This window comes from Orcinus orca, chromosome 11, assembly GCF_937001465.1.
Source record: "Orcinus orca chromosome 11, mOrcOrc1.1, whole genome shotgun sequence".
In the NCBI taxonomy this organism is placed as follows: domain Eukaryota; kingdom Metazoa; phylum Chordata; class Mammalia; order Artiodactyla; family Delphinidae; genus Orcinus; species Orcinus orca.
This window is the reverse complement of record NC_064569.1, coordinates 32,615,679-32,641,343: the sequence shown is the minus strand read 5'-3', so window position 1 is coordinate 32,641,343 and position 25,665 is coordinate 32,615,679. Positions and strand designations below refer to the sequence as shown.

Sequence of the window (25,665 nt, the reverse complement as noted above, 5' to 3'; positions counted from 1 at the left end):
GGATCCCACATGCCGCGGAGCGGCTGGGCCTGTGAGCCATGGCCGCTGGACCTGCGCGTCCGGAGCCTGTGCTTTGCAATAGGAGAGGCCACAACAGTGAGAGGCCCGCGTACGGCAAAAAAAAAAAAAAAAAAATTAATCTTAGATGATGGGTTTTTCCTATCTTTTAAGATGCTTTAATATGTGAAAATTAACTATTATTGTTTCATATTTTTAAGATTTTAATGGTAGCATGTAGGAGTTATGGGTGGTTGAATAAATAAATCTTTAACTTAAAAAGCATCTTTTTAACATCATGAAGAACACACAAATACTGATACAATTGCTTGATACACTAATCAATTCATAGCATACATTCCATTTTTCTGGGGGTTATGTAGTTTTCATATGAATATGTATGAATGAAACAGATATGAATTAGATAATTAAAATTATATCAAGTGAAAATATCTTTATTCAGTCTATAGTGGGCATTAATAAACATCTAGGAACCAGACCAAGAGAATAAAGTGCAGAGGTAAAAATTTGCCGGTTGCCCGAAGGCCACCATTAATATCATATGATCAAAAGTAGCTCTTATTAAATACATGAAGATGTCTTCAGGGCCTAATCAGTTCATAATATAACATGCAATTTCTAAAGAGAACAAAAGTGTTAAAGACAATTTTAAAGAACTGCACAGGTAGCCTTTTCCTTTTAGAATTAGGACTAGTTGGCGACTCATGACACAGGCTCTCCCAATGTCCCACTAAAATTATCCATGAAGCAACAGGGGAAAATAGTTCACTTGGAGAGTGAAAAGCAGCATTATTCACTATTACTTTATTTGCCTCAATTTTCCCTTACTGATTGAACCTACTTTCTCTGAGGATTCATATGGCCCTGGGATAACTTAGGCATGTGGTGTGTATGTGTGTGTGAGTGAGCGTGTGTGTGTATGAGTTACGAGTTACCCACTGGACACTCAGAAAAGTAAAGTGGCAGATGTGCTGCGCCATCTGGAGAGCAACCTCAAAGATTCCAGCAACACCCACACTCACCCTGGAATACTCTGTGCCCCTCACAGTACAAAAGCCTACTCTGCTCTGTCCTGTTGGAACCCTCAGAAGATTATTCTAATAACTCAGACCTGAGGTTATGTACTATTAGGGTTGAGAAGATGAAACTGAAGAAAAGCAATTCCACCAAGAGGTAGATGGTAGGAATTTCTTGAAATGTGTGGGGAAATTCGCAAAACAGAAGTTCAAAGTAGAGGATCATAGAGGACAGACAATCCTGAAATCCTCAGCTGAACTCATGAGAGGATGCTCCTGTGGGACTTTAACATCTTTTTTTTAAGACTATATAAAGATGCCATATTTAAAAGTAGTCTTCATTTTATGTGTATTCGTCATAAGTTATTTACTTTTCTTTAAACCTTCTTGTCATAAGAAGAGAGAAAGGGAAGAGAAAGGGAGGAAAGAGTGAAAGCAAGAGAGAATGAGAAAGAGAGAGGGAGAGTCCTGAGCCATACTTACATACTTAGCTTTTCTTTATGTCCAATGCTGCACATGACGTCCTTGTAAAGAAGGGAAAGTACTATTTCCCTAACCCTAACCCTAACCCTAACCCTAACCGTAACCCAGAGAAAGTACTATTCTGAGGGTTTAGGTTGCTTAAACAGTACATGACAAGATATTCATCAATGTGCCATTATAATGCACAAAGGCAAAGTAAAGTAAAGGGAAAATATATGACTGTTCAGCCCTAAGTTTGATTCCAAGCTTTGCCCCTTGGCAGGTATGTCACTTCAGGTTGATCATATGACTTTTGCAAACTTTGGTTTACCCATCTATATAACTGGGGAGAATAATGCTGATCTCTAAAAGTTATGACAAAGTAATGAGAAAATAAATGAAACAACCAGTATGTGAGATAGAGTAGGAATTCAACAAAATATGGAAATTATTTATATTATTTTCTTATCTGCATGGCATTCAAAAGGGTTCTCTATCCAATGTTTATCAGAGAGTGATAATTATGGCACATTTAGATATGTTGAGAAAGCATGCTCCAGAGATTTTTGGATGGTAAAAATTTAAAGAAGTAAAATGTTATACAGAGAGAGAGCATTGGATTAGTGGTCAGAAGACCTGAATCCTTATTCTAGATTATTTGTTACCAATGTACACTTGGAAAGTCACTTAAGCCCTCAAAACCTCAGTTCATTATAAGTTTCAAATACATGTGAAGTCAGTACAGATAAGTTAGTGCCTGATATTTGCAATCTATTTAGCAATTTATAAGTTAATTGCCTCACCAATATTCATCTCCCTACTCACAGGAGATTTAAAGATGATCCGCATCTTAAATCGGAGGTAAATATTGGTTTAATTGATTTTTGCCAAGGTCATACAACAAGTGGTAAAGCTGGGATTAAAGCCTGGGCTGGCTCTCAGCATTCTTGTTATGCCACCACGAGGCATCTCTCCTTCATTCTCAACCTGTTGCCTGGATTAATTAATTAATCCCTGTACAGAATATAGGAAATGGTTGTTAATTTAAATCCAAATATTACATTCCTAGCAAAACTGCTTATCAAATAAGGCAACGAAAACAAGAAGAGAGATTCTATTATTGATTTCCTAGTTCTGATAAGTATTTCTGAGTTAACTAGAAACCAGAGCACAGAACTACTGGCTGAACTGGGCCCTTGTGAAATGTACAATTTGATAACTTTTAGAAAGCCGAGGATCACGGTCAAATGATGTCACCATGACATTTTTACTAATTTCCTAAACTTATCAAATGACAGCTTCAGAAAGTTAAGAGTTCTGTTTAGAAGAAAAATCTCTGTAAAATGTCCAAAGTTTATGAAGTCTAAGTCTTTCAAAATAAAGTAAAATAACAAATTTAGTTTAAAGAATGGCGAGTTGACTTCCTCTTGTTGCTTAAACAGTGAGTAAATTGATGAGATTCCAAACATGGAGGTAAGTTCCATTCACATCTACTGCTCCATTACCCCTGCAATTACTTTAATACAGGAAGCATGAGAGGAGCAGCTGGTGGAAATGATTTCCCAGGTGACTGGATTGCTGAATAGCACAATCGCCTTTAGGCTGGGCTTTCTCAACAGTGGTGCTGCTGGCATTTCAGACTGGGGAATTCTTCCTTGTGGAAGCTTTCTTGTGCCTTAAAGATGATGAGCAGAATCCCCGTCTTCTACCTACTAGATGCTAGTAGCCTCACCCCTTCCACCACCACCCCACACACACCATCAATTGTGACAACCAAAAATGTCTCCTAGAGGGTGAGATCATGCCCACTTGTAAGCTTCGTTTTAATGACACTTTATTCCATTAAGGTTGAAGAATGCTGGCTCTAATAGACACCTGGGTTTATTATAAGAATGTTGAAACACTGCTTAACATAGAAGTTGAAGGGCAGAAATTATCCTCTATTTCATGGATTTTAAAAATTTTATAATTATATATAGTCATATTTTAAGGGGAAAAATTGACCTGGAAAATACTTGAGTAAAATAGCAAGCAACAGTACTTATAAAAAGGTCTCTGGGACTTCCCTGGTGTTCCAGTGGTTTAGACTCTGTTCTTCCACTGCAGGGGGCATGGGTTTGATGATCTCTGGTCAGGGATGTTTCACATGCCATGCCATGGAGCCCCCAAAAAAGGGGGGGTCTCATTATGTTTGTTTTTTTTCTGCCAGTCAAGAAAAGTTAAATGTGATTGTCAGGGTCCTTTCATCATGGTGTTGTCCTGGTATAGAGACCCAGATGTTGTCACTTGTCCATCAGCTACTATATGTTGGATTCTTTGAGTTATCATTAAAGTGGTAAGACCACTCTTTGTTGATGATGGCCATATGACAAGGATTAAGATGACAAGGATCCCTGCATTCCAGGTGACCTGCAATATTTATTCCAACAAATATTGTGTTTCAATAATTTTTCATTATAGATTTTATTTTCTATATTTTATTCAATGTATAATTTTCTCTAAACTTAAGTTCTCCACATCCTCCCCAAGTAGTGAGGCCCACATATGCTTGTAATATGCACCCTAATAAATAATAGCTTAAGCATTGTTAATATGAATTGAAAAATTGTTTGAGATTCCATGTACTCTTTTTAGAAATGCTCTGCTCCACATTGATTATCTGAACACTTCATGGCATTGCTGACCTGGGACAGGATTTAGGATGCTGGATAAAGAAATGTGGAAGGGATAACAGAATGTACTTTTGCAGGACTAAAAGGCTGTGAAGCGTCACCAGATTAACAATAATACCTGGTAACATTTACTATGGAAATAGTAGTTAACTATTTGGAGCCCTTGACATAACTATGTACTGTTTTTTTGGATGCTAATGGAAAGAAACATAGCTGACTCATTTCTTATTCATTCATTCATATATAATGCATTTCTTTTTAGATTTAAAAAGGCTGCATACATATGTATTTTCTAAAAGGCTACAAAAGTCAATTATTATGTTTACCCAACAAGGAACAACTTTTTCAACTTTAGAACTCCAATTTGAGAAAACTCTCACCTCTCAGCTAGGAGACATTTTCCATCTTACCTCATTAGGGTGGTTGAGCATGATATAGAAAAGGGTGATCAAGTGTGACAAAACCTGTGCTCTGTCTACACTAGTTGCTTTCACTATAATTTTAATTGTTAGATATCAGAGCTTCAAATATTTCTACTAGATATCAAGAGACAAGCCTTATAAATTAAAGAATATTGTTGGTATATAACCAAACATGTAAACAGATATTTTGCATAATTAGCTAATTTTTGGAGACCAGCATATTTTTAGAGTTTACAATATTAAACAATTTAATACGTATAGTTGACGTTCCCTGCTTATAGTCTTTCAAGTTCTAGGCCTATTTAGAGTCAGTTACAGTAGAATAGAAGGCAAATGATGTTATTAAAACTCAAAGCTAACAATTATAATTTAAAATATAATTAGATGTTGAGACCTTTCTAGTGTGTAATGTTATGCTCCTGTCACAGCACTGGGAATACTAATTAAAATGAAAAATTAGAAAATAATTTTCCTGAGTCTGTGATTAGTTTCCTCTTCCTTTTTTTTTCCCTTCAATTTTCATTCATGAATTCACACAAAAAAAATTACTGACCACCTGCCACGTGCTAGAAAGTTTTAGGCACTGAGGTAATATAAATGAACAAGTCAGACAAAATCCCTGACCTCATGGAGTTGACATTTTAATGAAACAAGCATACAATAAATATAATAAATACTTCATCTATTTGTTAAGTGCTATGAAAAAACAATTATCTGTTACTTGCTAAGCAGAAAATAGAGCAGCATGAGGAGAATTGAGAGTGGGAGAGGGGAGTTGTAATTTTTCTTTTTGTGGTCCATGTAGGTCTCATTGAGGTGCTGACGTTTGATCAGAGACCTAATTAAAAGAAAAAGGAATGCTCATATGTCTATCTGGAGGAACTTGAGGAGAAAAACAGCCATTCCAAAGGCCCAGATGAGGAAGCGTTCTGTGCATCTGTGGGCAGCAGAGAGGAAAGGAGGCTGGAGAAGAGTGAGTGGGGAGAGGAGTGATGGCTGAACTCACAGTAACTGGACACATACTAGTCCACTGTATGGATGTGGCTTTGACTATTGGTTGTCTATCCGGGAAAGCTTTCTCCACTTTTCTTACTTTGGTTTCTTTACCCTATTTTCATTCTCCACTTTCCCATCTTAGTCAGTCTACCGCCTTCATTCTCTGTCATCACACATATTCTCCCAGCTGTTGCCTTTTCCTCTTATTGCCATTTCTCTTGCCATCTCCCGGTGGACTGTACACACAAATAATGAGGCCTCATTCATTCATCTCTTACTCTGTGTCCAGCATGATGCATTAGACACAATCTTGTTTAATTCAATTTTTACAATTACTCTTTTAGATTACTGCACCTAAATGTTACATATTTCTGCTTATGTTGCATAAAAAGATTCATAAGCAATAGGATTTGAACCTCAGTTGGGTTGATTCCAACTCTAAGATGTTTATCCTGTTTTTTCTGGCTTTTCTATCCCCAACTCAATTCAATAAGTATTTCAAACAGTGGATTTAACAGAATAGGAGTCTTATCAAATTTATTTTTCAGTGTTAGAAGAGGCCTTGGAAGTCATACTGTCTAACCTCCCCTCAGTATCTGAATCTCTTTTATAGCATCTATACCAAGTGGTCATCTAGGCTGTATAGGAAAACTTTTGGCAATAAAGTATCAAAATGTTTTAAAAATAGCACTATGTTATAACATAGGTCCATGCTATTCCATTGTTTTGCCTTACATAACAATTGGCTGTGATTTTTCACATATTAATATTGAAAAGTTCCCGTTGTCTTTTAGTTTTCTCTTCTTTCTTCTAAATGGTATTTCGTCTTAGTTTATCTCATTAAGTGTTACATTTGAAAAATATTTTAGGTATATTCTGGTTAAATTTTGTTTTTGAGGTTAAGTTGTAGCCAAGGCAGACATAGAGATGGTTAAGCTGCCTTGCCTCTAATTATATTTCAAAATAAACACAAATAGTAATGTAGGAAACAGGTGGCAGTAAAAATAGTAACACTTCCAGTGAGTCCTGGCATTCTGGGAATTTCCTGGCATGTCATTTCCGTACTGGAATGAACACACAGGAATAGTCCATCTCAAGGATCTAGTCATCTCACGATAAGTAAGGGGTTCAGGCTGTCTGATTTGGCTTGTGCCCAGGACAGGATAATGCAAGTGCTGCCTGACCAGAGATAGGCTTCTTCCGGCTCCTCCTGTAGCCTCTTCTGCCATGGTGCCTGACATTCTTCTTTCTCCTTATCCTCCCCGCCCCCAACTCCAATTAAAAAATAAAAACAACACACGTTTTATCTGGGAATAGTAACAGATTAACATTCACTGCACTTTACTGTAGATGAGTTAATCAGGCCAACTTGTGTCAACGTTACGATTTTAAGAAAACTGGGTCCAGAGCAAGTATATTTTTCTAGGAAGAGGTTGGGGTTGGAGAGGGGGGCAATTTTTGAAGCTTGATATGGATGATTAGGGAGTCAGACTGGGGAGCATGGTAGAGACCAGTCATAGAGGCCAGAGGGAGGTTGCGGTTTGAATGAACACAAAAAGTCAGTGGGTGGACTGGTGTGTAGGCACACCTGACCTACTGCATGCGAGTAAAGTACTAATGTGTTCTCAAAGAATATTTGGACCCGAAACATCACCTTAAGAGTTAGGAAACAGAATCATAAGGGCTAAGTGAGTAGTGCAAAGTCACAGTTTGTAGCAAATTTGGGGAACTGAAATCTATCTGGTCTTTGGACTCCTTGGCTTGGTCAGGGTTATATTAGGTGAGATGAAAATAGGGAAAATAATAATTTTAATAGCTCACATTCATTTAGCACTTACTAGTCACCAAATGTTAAATATTCTCCTCATATGTATTCAGCATGTAATCTAGCAAAACTACAATGAGATATCACCTCACACAGGTGAGAATGGCCATCATCAAAAAATCTACAAAAAATAAATGCTGGAGAGGTTGTGGAGAAAAGGGAACCCTCCTACACTGTTGGTAGGAATGTAGACTGGTACAGGTACTATGGAGAACAGTATGGAGGGTCCTAAAAAAACTAAAAATAGACCTACCATGTGATCCTGCAATCCCACTCCTGGACATATATCCAGAGAAAACCATGGTTCAGAAGGATACATGCACCCCAATGTTCATTGCAGCACTATTTACAATAGCCAGGACATAGAAGCAACCTAAGTGTCCATCAACAGATGAATGGATAAAGAAGATGTGATATATATATATATATATATATATATATATATATATATATATATATATGGTGAAATATTACTCAGCCATTAAAAAGAATTAAATAATGCCATTTGCAGCAACCTGGATGGACCTGGAGATTATCATACTAAGTGAGGTAAGTCAGACAGAGAAAAACAAATATCATATGATATCGCTCATATGTAGAATCTTAAAAAAATGATACAAATGAACTTATTTTGATAGAAATGAACTTATTTACAAAACAGAAACAGACTCACAGACTTAGAGAATGAACTTATGGTTACCAAAGGGGAAAGGTGGGGGGAGGGAGGGATAAATTGGGAGTTTGGGATTGACATATACACATTACTATATTTAAAATAGGTGACCAACAAGGACCTACTGTACAGCACAGGGAATTCTGCTCAATATTCTGTAATAACTTAAATGGGGAAAGAATTTGAAAAAGAATAGATATATGCATATGTTCAACTGAATCACTTTGCTGTACATCTGAAACTAACACAACATTGTAAATCAACTATATTCCCACATAAAATAAAAATTAAAAAAAAACTCATTGTGGTAGAATGACCCCTCTATTATACTATTTGAATGGGTGAGAAACAAATGGAGTGATTTTAAGTGGCTGATCTCAAGTCACACAGCTAGTTCATGAAGAGTCAGGTTTTGAACAAAAATTCTTAATTACTGTACTGAAATGAGAAAAGGCACTGACATTTACAATATCAAGTTAGTCAATTGGTTGTAGTGGGAAGAAGCCAGCACATAAATGACCTCTTCAGTCCTGCAATTTTGATTAAGGTAGGTTCAGGTTCAAAAGTTCACATGGATTTGCTTTGATCCTTTAGGATTATGTATTTCCAAATATATCTTCTCAATTTCACATTATGATAGAGCAAGAAAACTCAGTTGTGAGGAATAGCACTCCTTCAGTTTTGCTATAGGACATTTAAAAGTCATCTATATAATGCAGATCACTCTTCCATTTCTTTTACAAATAAGTTGTTGAACTTTTTTGATGGGCCTAACAGGAAGAGCAGGATCTTACCCATAAACTCTTAACATATTTTCAGCTATTTAGCTACTTTAAAAAATGCATTTTTTTTCAGAGTGGGATGCAGAATAAAACTTAAAAGAAAAAAAATAAGCACAAAAAATTTAGATGAAAATAATACAAGTTCAAATGACAAACGAAGAGGGTTTCATTTGCATAAATGTAACGTGCATACTACTGGATCCTGAATAAGTCACAAAGAATTTCTACTTGATTGGTTGTTTATTTTTTTCCTTTGAGAGGGAAGGTCAGAGCAAAGGTTAGATATTTCAATAAGCTGCCCAAGAACCTTTGAAAGAATAAATGACTTGCAGCTAGATGTCATAATTTAGGGATCCTGATGAAAACCATTAATTGTCAATGTGATGCTCCCAGTTGAACTCATAGAGTCGATTTAGTCTGAGTTCTTGCAGGATCTGGGAGGATCATTAGAAGAAGCTTGAGGCTAAGCACAGATAATAGGAGTATTTTAATACTCTTGGTGCTTTTACAAAGGAACAGCATACCATACATCAATTGTACACACTGCTCTGAAGCTCTAGATGGGGGCTGGGGTAACTCCAGCCACCCTCTCCTTTCTCCTCCCCAACTGCTTCAACAACAACAACAAAAAGATGTTTAGGATGCTGTTTTCCAGAAGTCCTAAGACACCATAAAAATCTAAAGAAATCTCAAAAGAGACATATATTGTTTTTTATTTTTTTGAGATTCTTCCCTTTGAAATCTTGTGTAAACTTACTGAGAAAATGAAAATAAATTGTCACTTTTTGGAAAACCTTAAACAATGAAATTTAAAAATAAAGAAAAACCATAATCCTTGGTTATGGAGGACTCCTACTATCTACTCTTGGACAAAGAGGATAAAATACAAAATGTTGAGAATATTTAAAAGCTCAGCTAAAATACAGGCTATCCTTTAGATTCTCCATACTTTGTATCTTCTGAAAAATTCCACTTTGTGACAGCTCCTCAAATGCTATTCAGTTGAACCTTGAACAACCATGGGGGTTAATCTGCATATAACTTATAGTCGGTCCTCCATATTTGTGTTTTCTCTGCATCCGTGGATTTCACCAACCATGGATTGTGTAGTACTGCAGTACTTATTATTGAAAAATATCTGCGTATAAGCAGACCCTTGCAGTCAAACCTGCATTGTTCAAGGATCAACTGTACATACATAATACATAATGTCAGGATGAATTTTCTCAAAAGGTTAACTATTTTTCCATTTATATAAATAGAAATAATTGTATAATTTTGAAAAGTTCTTAAAACTCTTAAATAGAGTTGATCCTTGGCTAAACTTCCCCCATACCCTATAGGCAGCCTCACTGTTAGAAGGCCAATTTATTTGTCTGTCTCTAGTTCCCCTCTTACTATATGCTAGGTACACTCCCTTTCCTATTCTGGTTAGATAATTTCTTCTCCATCTATCATCAAAATTTTTTGCTTTGAGACTCAGAGACACAGTAGAAAACACCCTGGCCTTGGACTTATAAGAAGGACTTAAAAATTCATCTCTCCTACTTAGTTAATTTCGATAACTCTGTAACCTCTCTGAGCTTCAGTTTCTTCATCTGTAAAATGGAAAATACTACCAGTCTCACAGAATTGCTTTGAGAAATAAATAACTCAACATATGTGAAAGTAGCTAATATGGTAGGTACTTAACCACTGTTTCTTGACTCTGAATGTTACTGGTTATAGATATGATTGATTGCCTGCCCAAAAGTCATTCCCTTCTTCCTTTTTGTAGAACCCCAGCTCCCATAATGGAAGCTAAATATTTCAGATACTTCTTTTCCAGCTTTCTTAACAGCTAAGAGACAGGCATATAATCACTCACTGGCCTAAACTATTTCTAGGGAAGTCTACTGAAGTATTTCTGGGATTTTTCTTCCTGAAAAAAGAGAAAGATGGCAAGGAAAAACACCTTATCAGCCTTCCCAGCTGAAGTTTAGCCATGGGAGGATGTGATGCTTGGAGCTACAGTAGACATTTGTGACAATGAAGAGAAGGCTAAGATAAAGACAGGAAGCCAACTCAAGGCCTAGGCCTCATTGACCCACTGATCTAGGCTGGGAAAAATTATTCCTGAAATGTTTTCATGTGATCAAAATGAAGTTGAACTCCTATATTTAACCCACTTTTAGTGAGGTATTGTGTTACTTGCAGCCAAAAAGCATAAAAACTAATACAACTTTTTAGTTTTATATCTACAGATATAAAGTATTATGAAAATCAATTCATTCTTCTTAACCTGGTAAATTGATCCTTAGCATCCATGAACACCAAGTAAGTGGCTAATCTGAGTAGGGCAATGTGATAGATACTAGTGAGACCATAGGTCTAAAATATGGTTTCTGGAGACCTTCAAGATGGCAGAGGAGTAAGACGTGGATATCACCTTCCTCCCCACAAATACATTAGAAATACATCTACACATGGAACAACTCCTACAGAACACGTACTGAACGTTAGCAGAAGACCTCAGACTTTGCAAAAGGCAAGAAACTCCCCACACACCTGGGTAGGGCAAAACAAAAAGAAAAAACAGAGACAAAAGAATAGGGACAGGACCTGCACCTCTGGGAGGGAGCTGTGAAGGAGGGAAAGATTCCACACTCTAGGAAGCCCCTTCACTGGTGGAGACCGCAGGTGGCAGGGAAGGAAGCTTCAGAGCCACAGAGGAGAGCACAGCAATAGGGGTGCAGAGGGCAAAGCGGAGAGATTCTGGCACAGAGGATCAGTGCCGATCAGAACTCACCAGCCTAAGAGGCTTGTCTGCTCACCCGCTGGGGCAGGTGGGAGCTGGGAGCTGAGGCTCGGGCTTCGGAGGTCAGATCCCAGGGAGAGGACAGGGGTTGGCTGCGTGAACACAGCCTGAAGGGGGCTAGTGTGCCACAGCTAGCCAGGAGGGAGTCTGGGAAAATGTCTGGAACTACCTAAGAGGCAAGAGACCATTGTTTCGGGGTGTGCAGGAGAGGGGATTCAGAGAACTGCCTAAACAAGCTCCAGAGATGGGTGTGAGCTGCGGCTATCAGTGCGGACACCAGAGATGGGCATGAGATGCTAAGGCTGCTGCTACAGCCACCAAGAAGCCTGTGTGCGAGCACACATCACTATCCACACCTCCCCTCGTGGAAGCCTGTGCAGCCCACCACTGCCAGGGTCTTGTGATCCAGGGACAACTTCCCCAGGAGAACTCAGTTTGTTGCAACATCATGCTGTCCTCTGCCACCACAGGCTCGCCCTGCATTCCATACCCCTGCCTCCCCCCGGCCTGAGTCAGCCAGAGCCCCCTAATCAGCTACTACTTTAACCCCATCCTGTCTGAATGAAGAACAAATGCCCTCAGGCGACCTACACGCAGAGGTGGGGCCAAATCCAAAGCTGAACCCCAGGAGCTGTGTGAACAAAGAAGAGAAAGGGAAATTTCTCCCAGCAGCCTCAGGAGAATTGGATTAAATCTCCACAATCAACTTGATGTACCCTGCATCTCTGGAATACCTGAATAGACAACAAATCATCCCAAAATTGAACAGTGGACTTTGGGAGCAACTGTAGACTTGGGGATTGCTTTCTGCATCTAATTTGTTTCTGGTTTTATGTTTATCTTAGTTCAGTATTAAGAGTTTATTATCATTGATAGATTTGTTTATTGGTTTGTTTACTCTCTTCTTCCTTTTTTATAAAAAAAATATATTTTTTTCCTTTTTCTCTTTTTGGGAGTGTGTATGTGCATGCTTCTTTGTGTGATTTTGTCTGTATAGCTTTGCTTTTAGCATTTGTCTTAGGGTACTGTACATTCATTTTTTTTTTAAGTATAGTTTTTAGTGCTTGTTATCATTGGTGGATTTGTTTTTTGGTTTGGTTGCTCTCTTCTTTTTTTTATTCTTTTTTTATTACTTAATTTTTTTTTAATTTTTAATAATTTTAAAAATTTTTTATTTTAATAACTATTTTATTGCCTTCCTTTCTTCCTTTCTCTCTTTCTCTCTTTCTCTCTTTCTTTCTTTCTCCATTTTCTTTTGAGCCACATGGCTGCTGACAGGGACTTGGTGCTCCGGCCAGATGTCAGGCTTGTGCCCCTGAGGTGGGAGAGTTGAGTTTAGGATATTGGTCCACCAGAGACCTCCAGCTCCACATAATATCAAACAGTGAAAGCTCTCCCAGAGATCTCCATCTCAATGCTAAGACCCAGCTCCACTCAATGACCAGCAAGCTACAGTGCTGGACACCCTATGCCAAACAACAAGCAAGACAGGAACATAACCCCATCCATTAGCAGAGAGGCTGCCTAAAATCATAATAAGCTCACAGACACCCCAAACACACCACCGGATGCAGTCCTGCCCACGAGAAGATCCAGCCTCATCCACCAGAACACAGGCAACAGTCCCCTCCACCAGGAAGCCTACACAACCCACTGAACCAAACTTAGCCACTGGGGGCAGACACCAAAAACAATGGGAAATATGAACCTGCAGCCTGTGAAAAGGAGACCCCAAACACAGTAAGTTAAGCAAAATGAGAAACTGAAACACACAGCAGATGAAGGAGCAAGGTAAAAACCCACCAGACCAAAAAAATAAAGAGGAAATAGGCAGTCTATCTGGAAAAGAATTCAGAGTAATGACAGTAAAGAAAATCCAAAATCTTGGAAATAGAATGGAGAAAATACAAGGAACATTTAACAAGGACCTAGAAGAAATAAAGAGCAAAGAAACAATGATGAACAACACAATAGATGAAATTAAAAATTCTCTAGAAGGAATCAATAGCAGAATAACTGAGGCAGAAGAACGGAAAAGTGACCTGTAAGATAAAAGAGTAGAAATAACTACTGCAGAGCAGAATAAAGAAAAAAGAATGAAAAGAATTGAGGATAGTCTTAGAGACCTCTGGGGCAACATTAAATAAACCAACATTCAAATTATATGGATCCCAGAAGAATAACAGAAAAAGAAAGGGACTGAGAAAATATTTGAAGAGATGATAGTTGAAAAATTCCTTAAAATGGGGAAGGAAATAGTCAATCAAGTCCAGGTAGTGTAGAGAGTCCCATACAGGATAAATTCAAGGAGAAACACAAAAGACACATATTAATCAAACTATCAAAAATTATATACAAAGAAAAAATATTAAGAGCAGCAAGGAGAAAGCAACAAATAATATACAAGGAAATCCCCATAAGGTTAACAACTGATCTTTCAGCAGAAACTCTGCAAACCAGAAGGGAGTGGCAAGACATATTTAAAGTGATGAAAGGGAAAAACCTATAACCAAGATTACTCTACCCAGCAAGGATCTCATTCAGATTTGACAGAGAAATTAAAACCTTTACAGACAAACAAAAGTTAAGAGAATTCAGCACCACCAAACCAGCTGTACGACAAATGCTAAAGGAACTCCTCTAGGCAGGAAACACAAGAGAAGGAAAAGACCTACAATAACAAACCCCAAACAATTAAGAAAATGGTAATAGGAACATACATATCGCTAATTACCTTAAATGTAAATGCATTAAATGCTGCAACCAAAAGGCATAGACTGGCTGAATGGACACAAAAAAGGGACCTGTATATATGCTGTCTACAAGAGAACCATTTCAGACCTAGGGATACATACTGACTGAAAGTGAGGTTATGGATAAAGATATTCCATGCAAATGGAAATCAAAAGAAAGATGGATCAGCAATTCTCATATCAGACAAAATAGACTTTAAAATAAAGACTATTATAAGACACAAAGAAGGACACTACATAATGATCAAGGGATCAATCTAAGAAGAAGACATAAAAATTGTAAATATTTATGCACCCAACATAGGAGCAAATCAATACATAAGGCAAATGTTAACAGCCATAAAAGGGAAAATCGACAGTAACACAATCATAGTAGGGGACTTCAACACACAACTTTCACCAATGGACAGATCAACCAAAATGAAAATAAATAAGGAAACACAAGCTTTAAATGATACATTAAACAAGTTGGACTTTATTGATATTTATAGGATATTCCATCCAAAAACAACAAAATATACGTTCTTCTCAAGTGCTCATAGAGCATTCTCCAGGATAGATCATATCTTAGGTCACAAAGCACGCCTTGGTAAATTTAAGAAAATTGAAATTGTATCAAGTATCTTTTCCGACCACAATGCTATGAGACTAGATATCAGTTACAGGAAAAGATCTGTAAAAAATACAAACACATGGAGGCTAAACAATACATTACTTAATTACCAAGAGATCACTGAAGAAATCAAAGAGGAAATCAAAACATACCTAGAAACAAATGACAATGAATACATGATGACCCAAAACCTATGGGTTGTAGCAAAAGCAGTTCTAAGAGGGAAGTTTATAGCAATACAATCCTACCTCAAGAAACAAGCAATGTCTCAAATACACAACCTAAACTTACACCTAAAGCAATTAGAGAAAGGAGAACAAAAAAACCCCAAATTTAGCAGAGGGAAAGAAATCATAAGGATCTGATCAGAGATAAATGAAAAAGATACGAAGGAAACGATAGCAAAGATCAATAAAAACTAAAAGCTGCTTCTTTGAGAAGATAAACAAAATTGAAAAACCCTTAGCCAGACTCATCAAGAAAAAAAGGGAGAAGACTCAAATCAATAGAATTAGAAATAAAAAAGGAGAAGTAACAACTGACACTGCAGAAATACAAAGAATCATGAGAGATTACTACAAGCAACTCTATGCCAATAAAATGGACAACCTGGAAGAAATGGACACATTCTTAGAAAAGCACAACCTTCTGAGACTGAACAAGGGAGAAATAGAAAATATAAAGAGACGAATCATAAGCACTGAAATTGAAACTGTGATTAAAAATCTTCCAACTGGGCTTCCCTGGTAGCGCAGTTGTTGAGAGTCCGCCTGCTGATGCAGGGGGCACGGGTTTGTGCCCCGGTCCGGGAAGATCCCGCATGCCGTGGAGTGGCTGGGCCCGTGAGCCATGGCCACTCAGCCTGCGCGTCAGGAGATGGTGCTCTGCAACGGAAGAGGCCACAACAGTGAGAGGCCTGTGTACTGCAAAAAAAAAAAAAAAAAAATCTTCCAACAAACAAAAGCCCAGGACCAGATGGCTTCACAGGTGAATTTTATCATACATTTAGAGAGCTAACACCTTTATTTATCCTTCTCAAACTCTTTATCCTTCTCAAACTCTTCCCAAATATACTAGAGGGAGAAACACTCCCAAACTCATTCTATGAGGCCACCATCACCCTGATACCAAAACCAAAGATGTCACAAAGAAAGAAAACTACAGGCCAATATCACTGATGAATATAGATGCAAGAATCCTCAACAAAATACTAGCAAAAAGAATCGAAAAGCACATTAAAAGGATGATACACAATGATCAAGTGGGGTTTAACACAGGAATGCAAGGATTCTTCAATACATGCAAAATCAAACAATATGATAAACCATATTAACAAACAGAAGGAGAAAAACCATATGATCATCTCAATAGGTACAGAAAAAGCTTTTGACAAAACTCAACCCACATTTATGATTAAAACCCTCCAGAAAGTAGGCATAGAGGGAACTTGCCTCAACATAATAAAGGCCATATATGACATATCCACAGCCAACATCGTTCTCAATGGTGAAAACCTGAAACCATTTCCTCTAGAACCAGGAAAAAGACAAGGTTGTCCACTCTCACCACTATTATTCAATATAGTTTTGGAAGTTTTAGCCACAGCAATCAGAGAAGAAAAAGAAATAAAAGAATTCCTAACTGGAAAAAACAAAGAATTATCATGTCATCTCTTTGCAGATGACATGATACTATACATAGAGAATGCTAAAGATGCTACCAGAAAACTACTAGAGCTAATCAATGAATTTGGTAAAGTAGCAGGATAAAAAATTTAATGCACAGAAATCGCTTGCATTCCTATACACTAATGATGAAAAATCTGAAAGAGAAATTAAGGAAGCACTCCCATTTACCACTGCAACAAAAAGAATAAAATACCTAGGAATAAACCTACCTAAGGAGACAAAAGACCTGTATGAAGAAAACTATAAGACACTGATGAGAGAAATCAGAGATGATACAAACAGATGCAGAGATATGCCATGTTCTTGGCTTGGAAGAATCAACATTGTGAAAATGACTATACTACCCAAAGCAATCTACAGATTCATGCAATCCTGATCAAACTACCAATGGCTTTTTCACAGAACTAGAACAAAAAATTTCACAATTTGTGTGGAAACACAAAAGACCCCAAATAGGCAAAGCAATCTTGAGAAAGGAAAACGGAGCTGGAGGAATCAGGCTCCCTGACTTCAGACTACACTACAAAGCTACAGTAATCAAGACAAAATGGTACTGGCACAAAAACAGAAATATAGATCAATGAAACAGGATAGAAAGCTCAGAGATAAACCCACGCACAAGTGGTCACCTTATTTTTGATAAAGGAGGCAAGAATATACAATGGAGAAAAGACAGACTCGTCAGTAAGTGGTGCTGGGAAAACTGGACAGCCACATGTAAAAGAATGAAATTAGAACACTCCTTAACACTATACACACAAAAAAACCTCAAAATGGATTAAAGACTGAAATGTAAATCCAGATACTATAAAACTCTTAGAGGAAAACATAGGCAGAACATTTTATGACATAAATCACAGCAAGATCCTTTTTGACCTGCCTCCTAGAGAAATGGAAATAAAAACAAAAATAAACAAATGGGACCTAATGAAATTTAAAAGCTTTTGCACAGCAAAGGATACCATAAACCAGATGAAAAGAGAACCCTCAGAATGGGAGAAAATATTTGCAAATGAAGCAACTTACAAAGGATTAATCTCCAAAATTTACAAGCAGCTCAGGCAGCTCAATATCGAAAAAACAAACAACACAATTCAAAAATGGGCAGAAGACCTAAATAGACATTTCTCCAAAGAAGATATACAGATTGCCAACAAACACATGAAAGGATGCTCAGTGTCATTAATCATTAGAGAAATGCAAATCAAAACTACAATGAGGTATCACCTCACACCAGTCAGAATGGTCATCATCAAAAAATCTAGAAACAATAAATGCTGGAGAGGGTGTGGAGAAAAGGGAACACTCTTGCACTGGTGGTGGGAATGTAAATTGATACAGCCACTATGGAGAACAGTATGGAGGTTCCTTAAAAAACTAAACGTAGAACTACCATACGATCCAGAAATCTCACTACTGGGCATATTGCATGAGAAAACCATAATTCAAAAAGAGTCATGTACCACAATGTTCATTGCAGCTCTATTTACAATAGCCAGGACATGGAAGCAACCTAAGTGTCCATCGACAGATGAATGGATAAAGAAGATGTGGCACATATATACAATGGAATATTATTCAGCCATTAAAAGAAACGAAATTGAGTTATTTGTAGTGAGGTGGATGGACCTAGAGTGTGTCATACAGAGTGAAGTAAGTCAGAAAGACAAAAACAAATACCATATGCTAACACATTTATATGGAATCTAAAAAAAAAAAAAAAAGTTCTGAGAAAACTAAGGGCAGGACAGGAATAAAGATGTAGATGTAGAGAATGGACTTGAGGACACAGGGACGGGGAAGGGTAAGCTGGGACCAAGTAAGAGAGTGGCATGGACTTATATATACTACCATATTAAAATAGATAGCTAGTAGTAAGCAGCTGCATAGCACAGCAAGATCAGCTGGGTACTCTGTGACCACCTAGAGGGGTGGGATAGGGAGAGTGGGAGGGAGACGCAAGAGGGAGAAGATATGGGGATATATGTATATGTATAGCTGATTCACTTTGTTATAAAGCAGAAACTGACACACCATTGTAAAGCAATTATACTCAAGAAATATGTTAAAAAAATAAAAAATGAATAAAAATGGTTTCTGTCCTGGAGAGGCTCTTAATTTACTTGGAGAGATAGGGTGTGTACATAAAAATGATAAATAAAAAAAGTGCTACATTAGTGATGCAAATCATCAGTGCTATGGAACTTAAGTCTCGGGATTACTGATGACCAGGGAAAAGTTTGTGGAAGTCTTGGTTTTGAGCTTGTTTTAAAGGAGGCTTTAAGGAGAATGTTTTCAAATGGAAAATAAAGGAAAAGCTAAGGGAAGATGCTGGATCAATGGCACACAAGATGGAAGATTTTTGATATGATAAGGTCAATTTACCAGACTCAAGTTTTCATGTAGATGAACAGGGAGAGGTCGCAAGCAGCAGATCGCGATGGTTTAAACACCAAGTTAATGAGTTGGACTTGGTTGTGTAGGTAATATGGTTTTGAGTAAAATGAGTAACTTTCTTCATGCTTGAGGAAGTTTAACTTGGCAGTACTCTATAGGCTACCTTGGCAGGAAGAGAATCTGAGGGTTAGAGAACCTAGCTGTTGAGCTGAATGTCTAAATATGGGTGGTTAGAGTGGAGGAGAAATGAACAGATGACTAGAGGTGTTTTGATGGGTGACATTGGTAGGAAGTAACAGATCATGACTTAGCTCACGGGAGAACAACTGCCATGGTGGAAATATGAGGCATTATGGGAAGTCATGGGATAGATATTTTGGGGGTACATGTGCTTGGCTGCATTCTTTCACCACCACATACTTCTTTATGTGCAGCTCACCTTCATTTACACAATGAGGAACAAAATGGAGATAATTCTGAAATATGGCTTATTAGAAAAATACTATCTGTAATTTAAGATTTTGTTCTTGTTTTTATATTTTATTTGCCTGACATCATGAGGCTTCTCAGTCTATCAAATACAATAACTATTTAGTCATGTTTTGAAATCTCTTATCTTCTCCATTTTACCCCCTGTTGAAATTTTATCTGTCCCCCATTCTACACAATATCAGCAGTGCCCACATAGAGCTCTCACTGGAGTTGATCAGATTGTCCCTTTCTATTTCTTCTCCTTTATCTTGCTCTGTGCTGACTATCTGAAAAGAATATCTTCTAGGGGAAGAGTTAAAAAATTATAAAATATTTATATAAGAGCTTCTATTTGGTAATTGAGCCTGACACTGGGAAACACTTAGATAGCAGTGATGTTTTTGTAAGTTTGTTTTTGTTTATTACCTTCATTAAAGCTACATTGTGCAGAGGTACAGAGGTACAAACACAGTAGAAACCTTCCCACAGAAGGTTTCTGGTTATTTCTGGAATGAGAAGTAAAACCTACTACTAACAACTTTATATCTTCATAGCATGTTATGTTTTGATATTCAATCTAGAATAAGTCTCAAAAAGATCAAAATCTCAGCAAGATCTCTTAAGCCATTGAAAATCTATATTCTTAGTACAATAAGCATACATAAAACAAAGGGGAAGGAATTCTTTACCAAGAAATCCAAATCTCAGTTCCAACTTAACTTGACTGTGGAAAATATCCCAGCCATCTGGTGACTTAGCAGTGAGCTAATGTCAGCCACACATGTCTTGTGAACAGTATCAAAGCTTGGACGGGGTTGATAAACTGGCCTCACCTCGGAAGAACACCAAGGCCACTGAGGCAATAAATAGGCCAGCTGCTCTCTCAACAGGTGGCTGGTGAAGGAGATGGCTGTTGTGAGTAGAGAAGAAACTGCTGACATATTCAAAACCTTCTAATCACAATAGGTAATTTAGAGAAGAAAAGTTCCTGTACCAATATATCATAAGCATGAAACATACAGACTTGAAACATGCAAAGAACTTCATGGTCCCAAGAGACAAACCATTTTGGTTCATGGAAATTATTCATTTGATCTAGTTTTACAAAGTAATGGACCAGTGTTGTTCACTCACATTTAATAGAAGAGTTATTCAGAGTAGATAAACAGGTGGATCAAATGAATGGTTTTAAGGATAGAAAAAGTATTTTAATATGTGCATATGTTGATTTCCACGTTTCTCACAATTTCTCATTTATTTTATTTTATATTTTTAATTATTATTATTATTATTTTTTGCGGTACGCGGGCCTCTCACTGTTGTGGCCTCTCCCGTTGCGGAGCACAGGCTCTAGACGCGCACGCTCAGCGGCCATGGCTCACGGGCCCAGCCGCTCTGCGGCATGTGGGATCTTCCCGGACTGGGGCTCAAACCCGTGTCCCCTGCATTGGCAGGCGGACTCTCAACCACTGCGCTACCAGGGAAGCCCTCATTTTTTTAAATGTAAAATTGTTATTGATATCTTGAACAAAGGGACATATCTATCTACGTTTCTTTAAAGAGATCTATACAAATGGCTGTTCCAGAATTTCTTTTGTCATGCCTTTGTTACATCTAACCACCTTTCCAGAGAGGAGGCATTCTTCTCTGTGTCCAGCAAGAACTCATGTGTAGGGAGGCTCTGGACAGATGATAGGATAATGTCAATGATCATGATTCCCACGCAACTTAGGGACCTGCTACTTCAGTTGAAACTATTTCTTCCTGCTCACTGTTCAGTGAAAATGGTGAGCAGCTAGTTAACCTCTTTCATAAAATAATCTCGTGCACATGAGGAGTTACTCAATCATTCTCTCAGCCATATAAGAATTTTGAAATGATAATGGAACCAAGTCAAAGTGGATAGTTATATATTATCATAATACTATCATAACTGTATTCACTGATCTATTAGACTGTAAAAAAAAAAGAAAAAATATTGTGTCATCTACTGTAGTTTCCTGATAAATCAATACTGCCCCAGTCTCAAGAGGAAGTCAGATTTTCCTTCTGTGTATCAGTTGAAAATATATACCCATGTTCAAGTCAGGATGTAATCACATTCTTTTCATCTGCCAGTGTCCTCATTGTATCTCATTAATATGCCATTGGTAAAAGTCATTATTTCTTATCCTGAAATCTTCATGTCAATTGTGATGTTAAATATTTGAATGGATTTCATAACAGAAACAAAACTTTTTTTTAGAACTGCTTGATTTTATTTTGGGAAGGGAGGTAGGTATTACTTTGGTCCTTATTTCTTAACTCATTAGAAACTAAAAACACTAGTATCTTCCCTTAGAATTCTGACTTGGAACATCACTACTAATAACTAAGCCTTGGCACTGAACTGTGTTTCTGAGGCTATATGGTTTTAACAAAAAGTTTATCAAGCTTTAGCATAGCTCCATCAATTTTTCCCAGGAGAGCTCCCTAGATATCATCAATGGTAAGAAACTCTGTGTGTGTGTGTGTGTGTGTGTGTGTTTATTATATAAGAGAACAAACTCATTTTGATTATACAACATTTTAGATTTTTTGACCCAATTGTTATTGGGTCATTATTCTTAATACAGTTGTATTTGTTCAATCATAGGTTTTCCATAAGTCTGTGGAGAACATGAAGGAAAGTGTGTGTCTTGTCAGACTAGTTTATGTCTTTCATATAAATTATCAACAGGTGAGAATGTTTGAAAATGCATTAATATATCATAATAGGAATAGCCTCTGGACTTTTATTCTTTTGTAAAGAGTAAAAACCAGATTCCCAAATAACAACATAACTTAAATAAGCTAGAGTATGTGTAGGGCTCTTTAAATTAACATATTTATTAGTGTAATAACATTCAAGGTACCTGTGGATGAAATATCTTATTTGGGGGCATAAAACCAGTGGTAAAGAAAAAAAGACCAGAGCAGCCAGATTTGTCCTCTTATTTATAATCATGTAGGTTAATTTGCTCACTGATAAGCAAGAGAATAAAATGATGAAGTAAATTTAATCTCATGCTCACAATGGAGGGCCAACATGTCACAAAGCCAAAGGTTTAAGGAAAAACCCTCTCTTACTTGAAAAACACAAGAGCAATTCAAAGATAAGCATTTCTCAATCAAAATCATTATCACGAATATGGTAAAAGTCCCTGGGGGCTTTTCATGATGTCCCATTTATCACTAATATTTTTTATTTGGCTGTTTTATGCAGAGTTGGTATATTTAGCAACTAACCCTCATTTATACTTATATTCATATTCTACACCATGCCAATTCTGAACCTGTATGAAATACGTTTACATTTATGTGATTCTGTAGCATAAAACCTGATGCCTAAAATTTTTTAAACAATAATGATAAACAAAAAGAATTAAAATTCAAAACGTATGCTGCAATGCCTCTCCAACCAAGCCCACTTCCATACCTTTTACCATACTTTTCAGCTATTCTTTTTTTTTTTAAATATCTGTATTGGAGTATAGTTGCTTTACAATGGTATGTTAGTTTCTGCTGTATAACAAAATGAATCAGCTATATGTATACATACACCACCATATCCCTTCCCTCTTGCATCTCCCTCCCACCCTCCCTATCCCACCCCTCTAGGTGGTCACAAAGCACTGAGCTGATCTCCCTGTGCTATGCGGCTGCTTCCCACTAGCTACCTATTTTACATTTGGTAGTGTATATATGTCCATGCCACTCTCTCACTTCGTCCCAGCTTCCCCTTCCCCTTCCCCTTCCCCGTGTCTTCAAGTCCATTCTCTATGTCTGCGTCTAGGAATAAAGATAAAGACTCAGCTATTCTTAACAGACATGTGCCAACATCTCTGCTAGACAATTTCACCTTCAGTACTGCTGAGAATCTGCCCACTAATGACCATAATGAAACATGCTTTGTGTGAGAGCCTGTTCATTTATTTTCATTCCCGTGAGTGCCTTCAGAGACCAGAGTTGCAATCACGGCTACTTACTATTTAATTCCCAGCCAAATTTATGGTCAAATTGAAAAATGGAGGCAAGCAGCCTGATGCAGGATGCTTTTGTCTGAAGTGTCCTCCTGGAATCATTATACTTGCATTAATCTTTAATCTGCAATTAAACAATCAGTTCTATGTAAAAGATAGCTGCAAACAGATCTCTTGCATGTGTCCTAGACAATATATCTTAATGGGAGGTGGGGGGCAGGGTGAGAAAAAGGTGCAATTAGGACTAAATTCGTCACAGACCCTGGTTCACTGGGCGGTTATTTATGGAGCTCAAAGTTCCTCATGCAAAATGACTTTTGTGTATTCAGATTGTTCACCAAATAACCTCCATGTCTTGCAGTGTGGGCTGGGCAGGGGTCCTGCAGGGTAACAAAATATAAACGCAAGAATGAGGATGAAGGAAGGAAGCTTGGCCTGCCTGAAACATGTCTTGGCAGAAATTGTAACCTGCCTTGTATCTTCAGCTTCCCAATTAAGAGGCCTGCTTCCTAGCTTCCACAGAGGCTTAATTGGAGATCGAGGCTGCCAGGCAGGCCTGGGCACCACAACCATTAGCAGGTAGTTGAGGACACTAGGTGCTCAGGCTTGTCAATTTCCCTTTGCTATCAGAGAGGTCAACAAGGTGCCACCTTCCTGTAAGAGTGAAACACCCGCATAAGAGGAGCTTTTTATAAATAAAACAAACAGAGCTCTTTGAGTACACCAGAGGTTTCTGGGTGTCCTTGGGGAAGCAGTAGTCTGAGGGGAGGCAGTATAGGTCTTTCTGCCTGGGGAAAACAAACAATAGAAGAGGACCAAGTGGGTGAAGCAATAATTAAGTAAAAGGGTCATCTGTTTCAGATTTGAGTGGTCCCCTAATTAAGTTTTTATAATGAGTGACACTTAACCACTAGTTCATTTGGGGTCTCATCTAAAAACTTGGAATAAAAATGAGATTCGAACTTCCTAATTTTAATTTCTAATTGTAATTCTACTCCTGGTTTGCTATGATGGTTCTTTAGCAATGCATACATACTATGAAAATGAATGGTTTCCATCAATTTTGTGAAGAACAACAGCTATTACAAATTTGAAGTCAACCTAGGAAAGAGAAACAAATCAGGCATAGAAATTGTGTTGGACCAACCCCTAAAAAGACTGGCTTCATTTTACAACCACATTTCTACAGGTAATTTTTATTTCACTATCTTATTTCCTTCTTCACGTATAATGTTTTCATGATCATAATAATTATAGAAAAATATTGGATTTATAGGAGATACTAAAAGACTATTTCTGAGATATGGGATCACAAAAGGCTGTCAGCCATAATCGGCATTTGGCCATGCTCTGCACACACAGGCTTGTGGTGTGTATGGGGGGTTGCAGGTGCTAAGGGGAATCCTTGGAAGCTTGAAACACAACATCCTCAAGGAACTGAAATTCTCTATGCATGAAAGTATAGCTTAAAATACCAAGTAGCATGCAGCAAATGAATGGTATAGACAACATATATTCCTAGAGGCCAAATGAAGAAAACAGAGGGAGAAGAGAGAGACGGGAATAAGGAGAAAGCGCTCTGTAAGTATTCAGTTCAAGACATCAGGCAAGAACTCCAGGTCCTGATGCATCTCAAACATTATAAGCATAGGAGAAGAATCATACCTTTCATGATATTATGTATAAAGAAAACCCCCTAAAATTTGAACTGCGAATACTGTGCCATCAGTCTGCTTTTCAGGATGGTTTTAGATTCAGAAGGTCATAGTGGCAAATGCATTATTATTTATAATCAAAAAGTAAAAGTCACTCTCAGTACCTGAATGTTCTTATGAAAATTTACTACAATATCATTTAGAGCTGCAAAGAATTTGCTTCTCCACACCACTTACAGTCTGGCAATCAAGTACTCTAGATAAACATAATTAAAGACACAAAAGTAATAGACATGTATTGATTCCAACTAGTAAACCATTAAGAGAATTCTAAGGTAATATTTTGTTAAACATCTGGTAATAAATTTTACTCCACAGTATCACAGATTGCAAGTTTTGATTCTATTAAGAAAAGAGAGCTGCA

General features: G+C 37.5%; 1 protein-coding gene across 2 annotated transcripts in view; it reads right to left on the bottom strand.

Moving 5' to 3' along the window:
* PDZRN4 (PDZ domain containing ring finger 4) overlaps positions 1-25,665 on the bottom strand; it is a 375,873-nt gene that overhangs the window by 85,355 nt on the left and 264,853 nt on the right. The window lies entirely within an intron of this gene.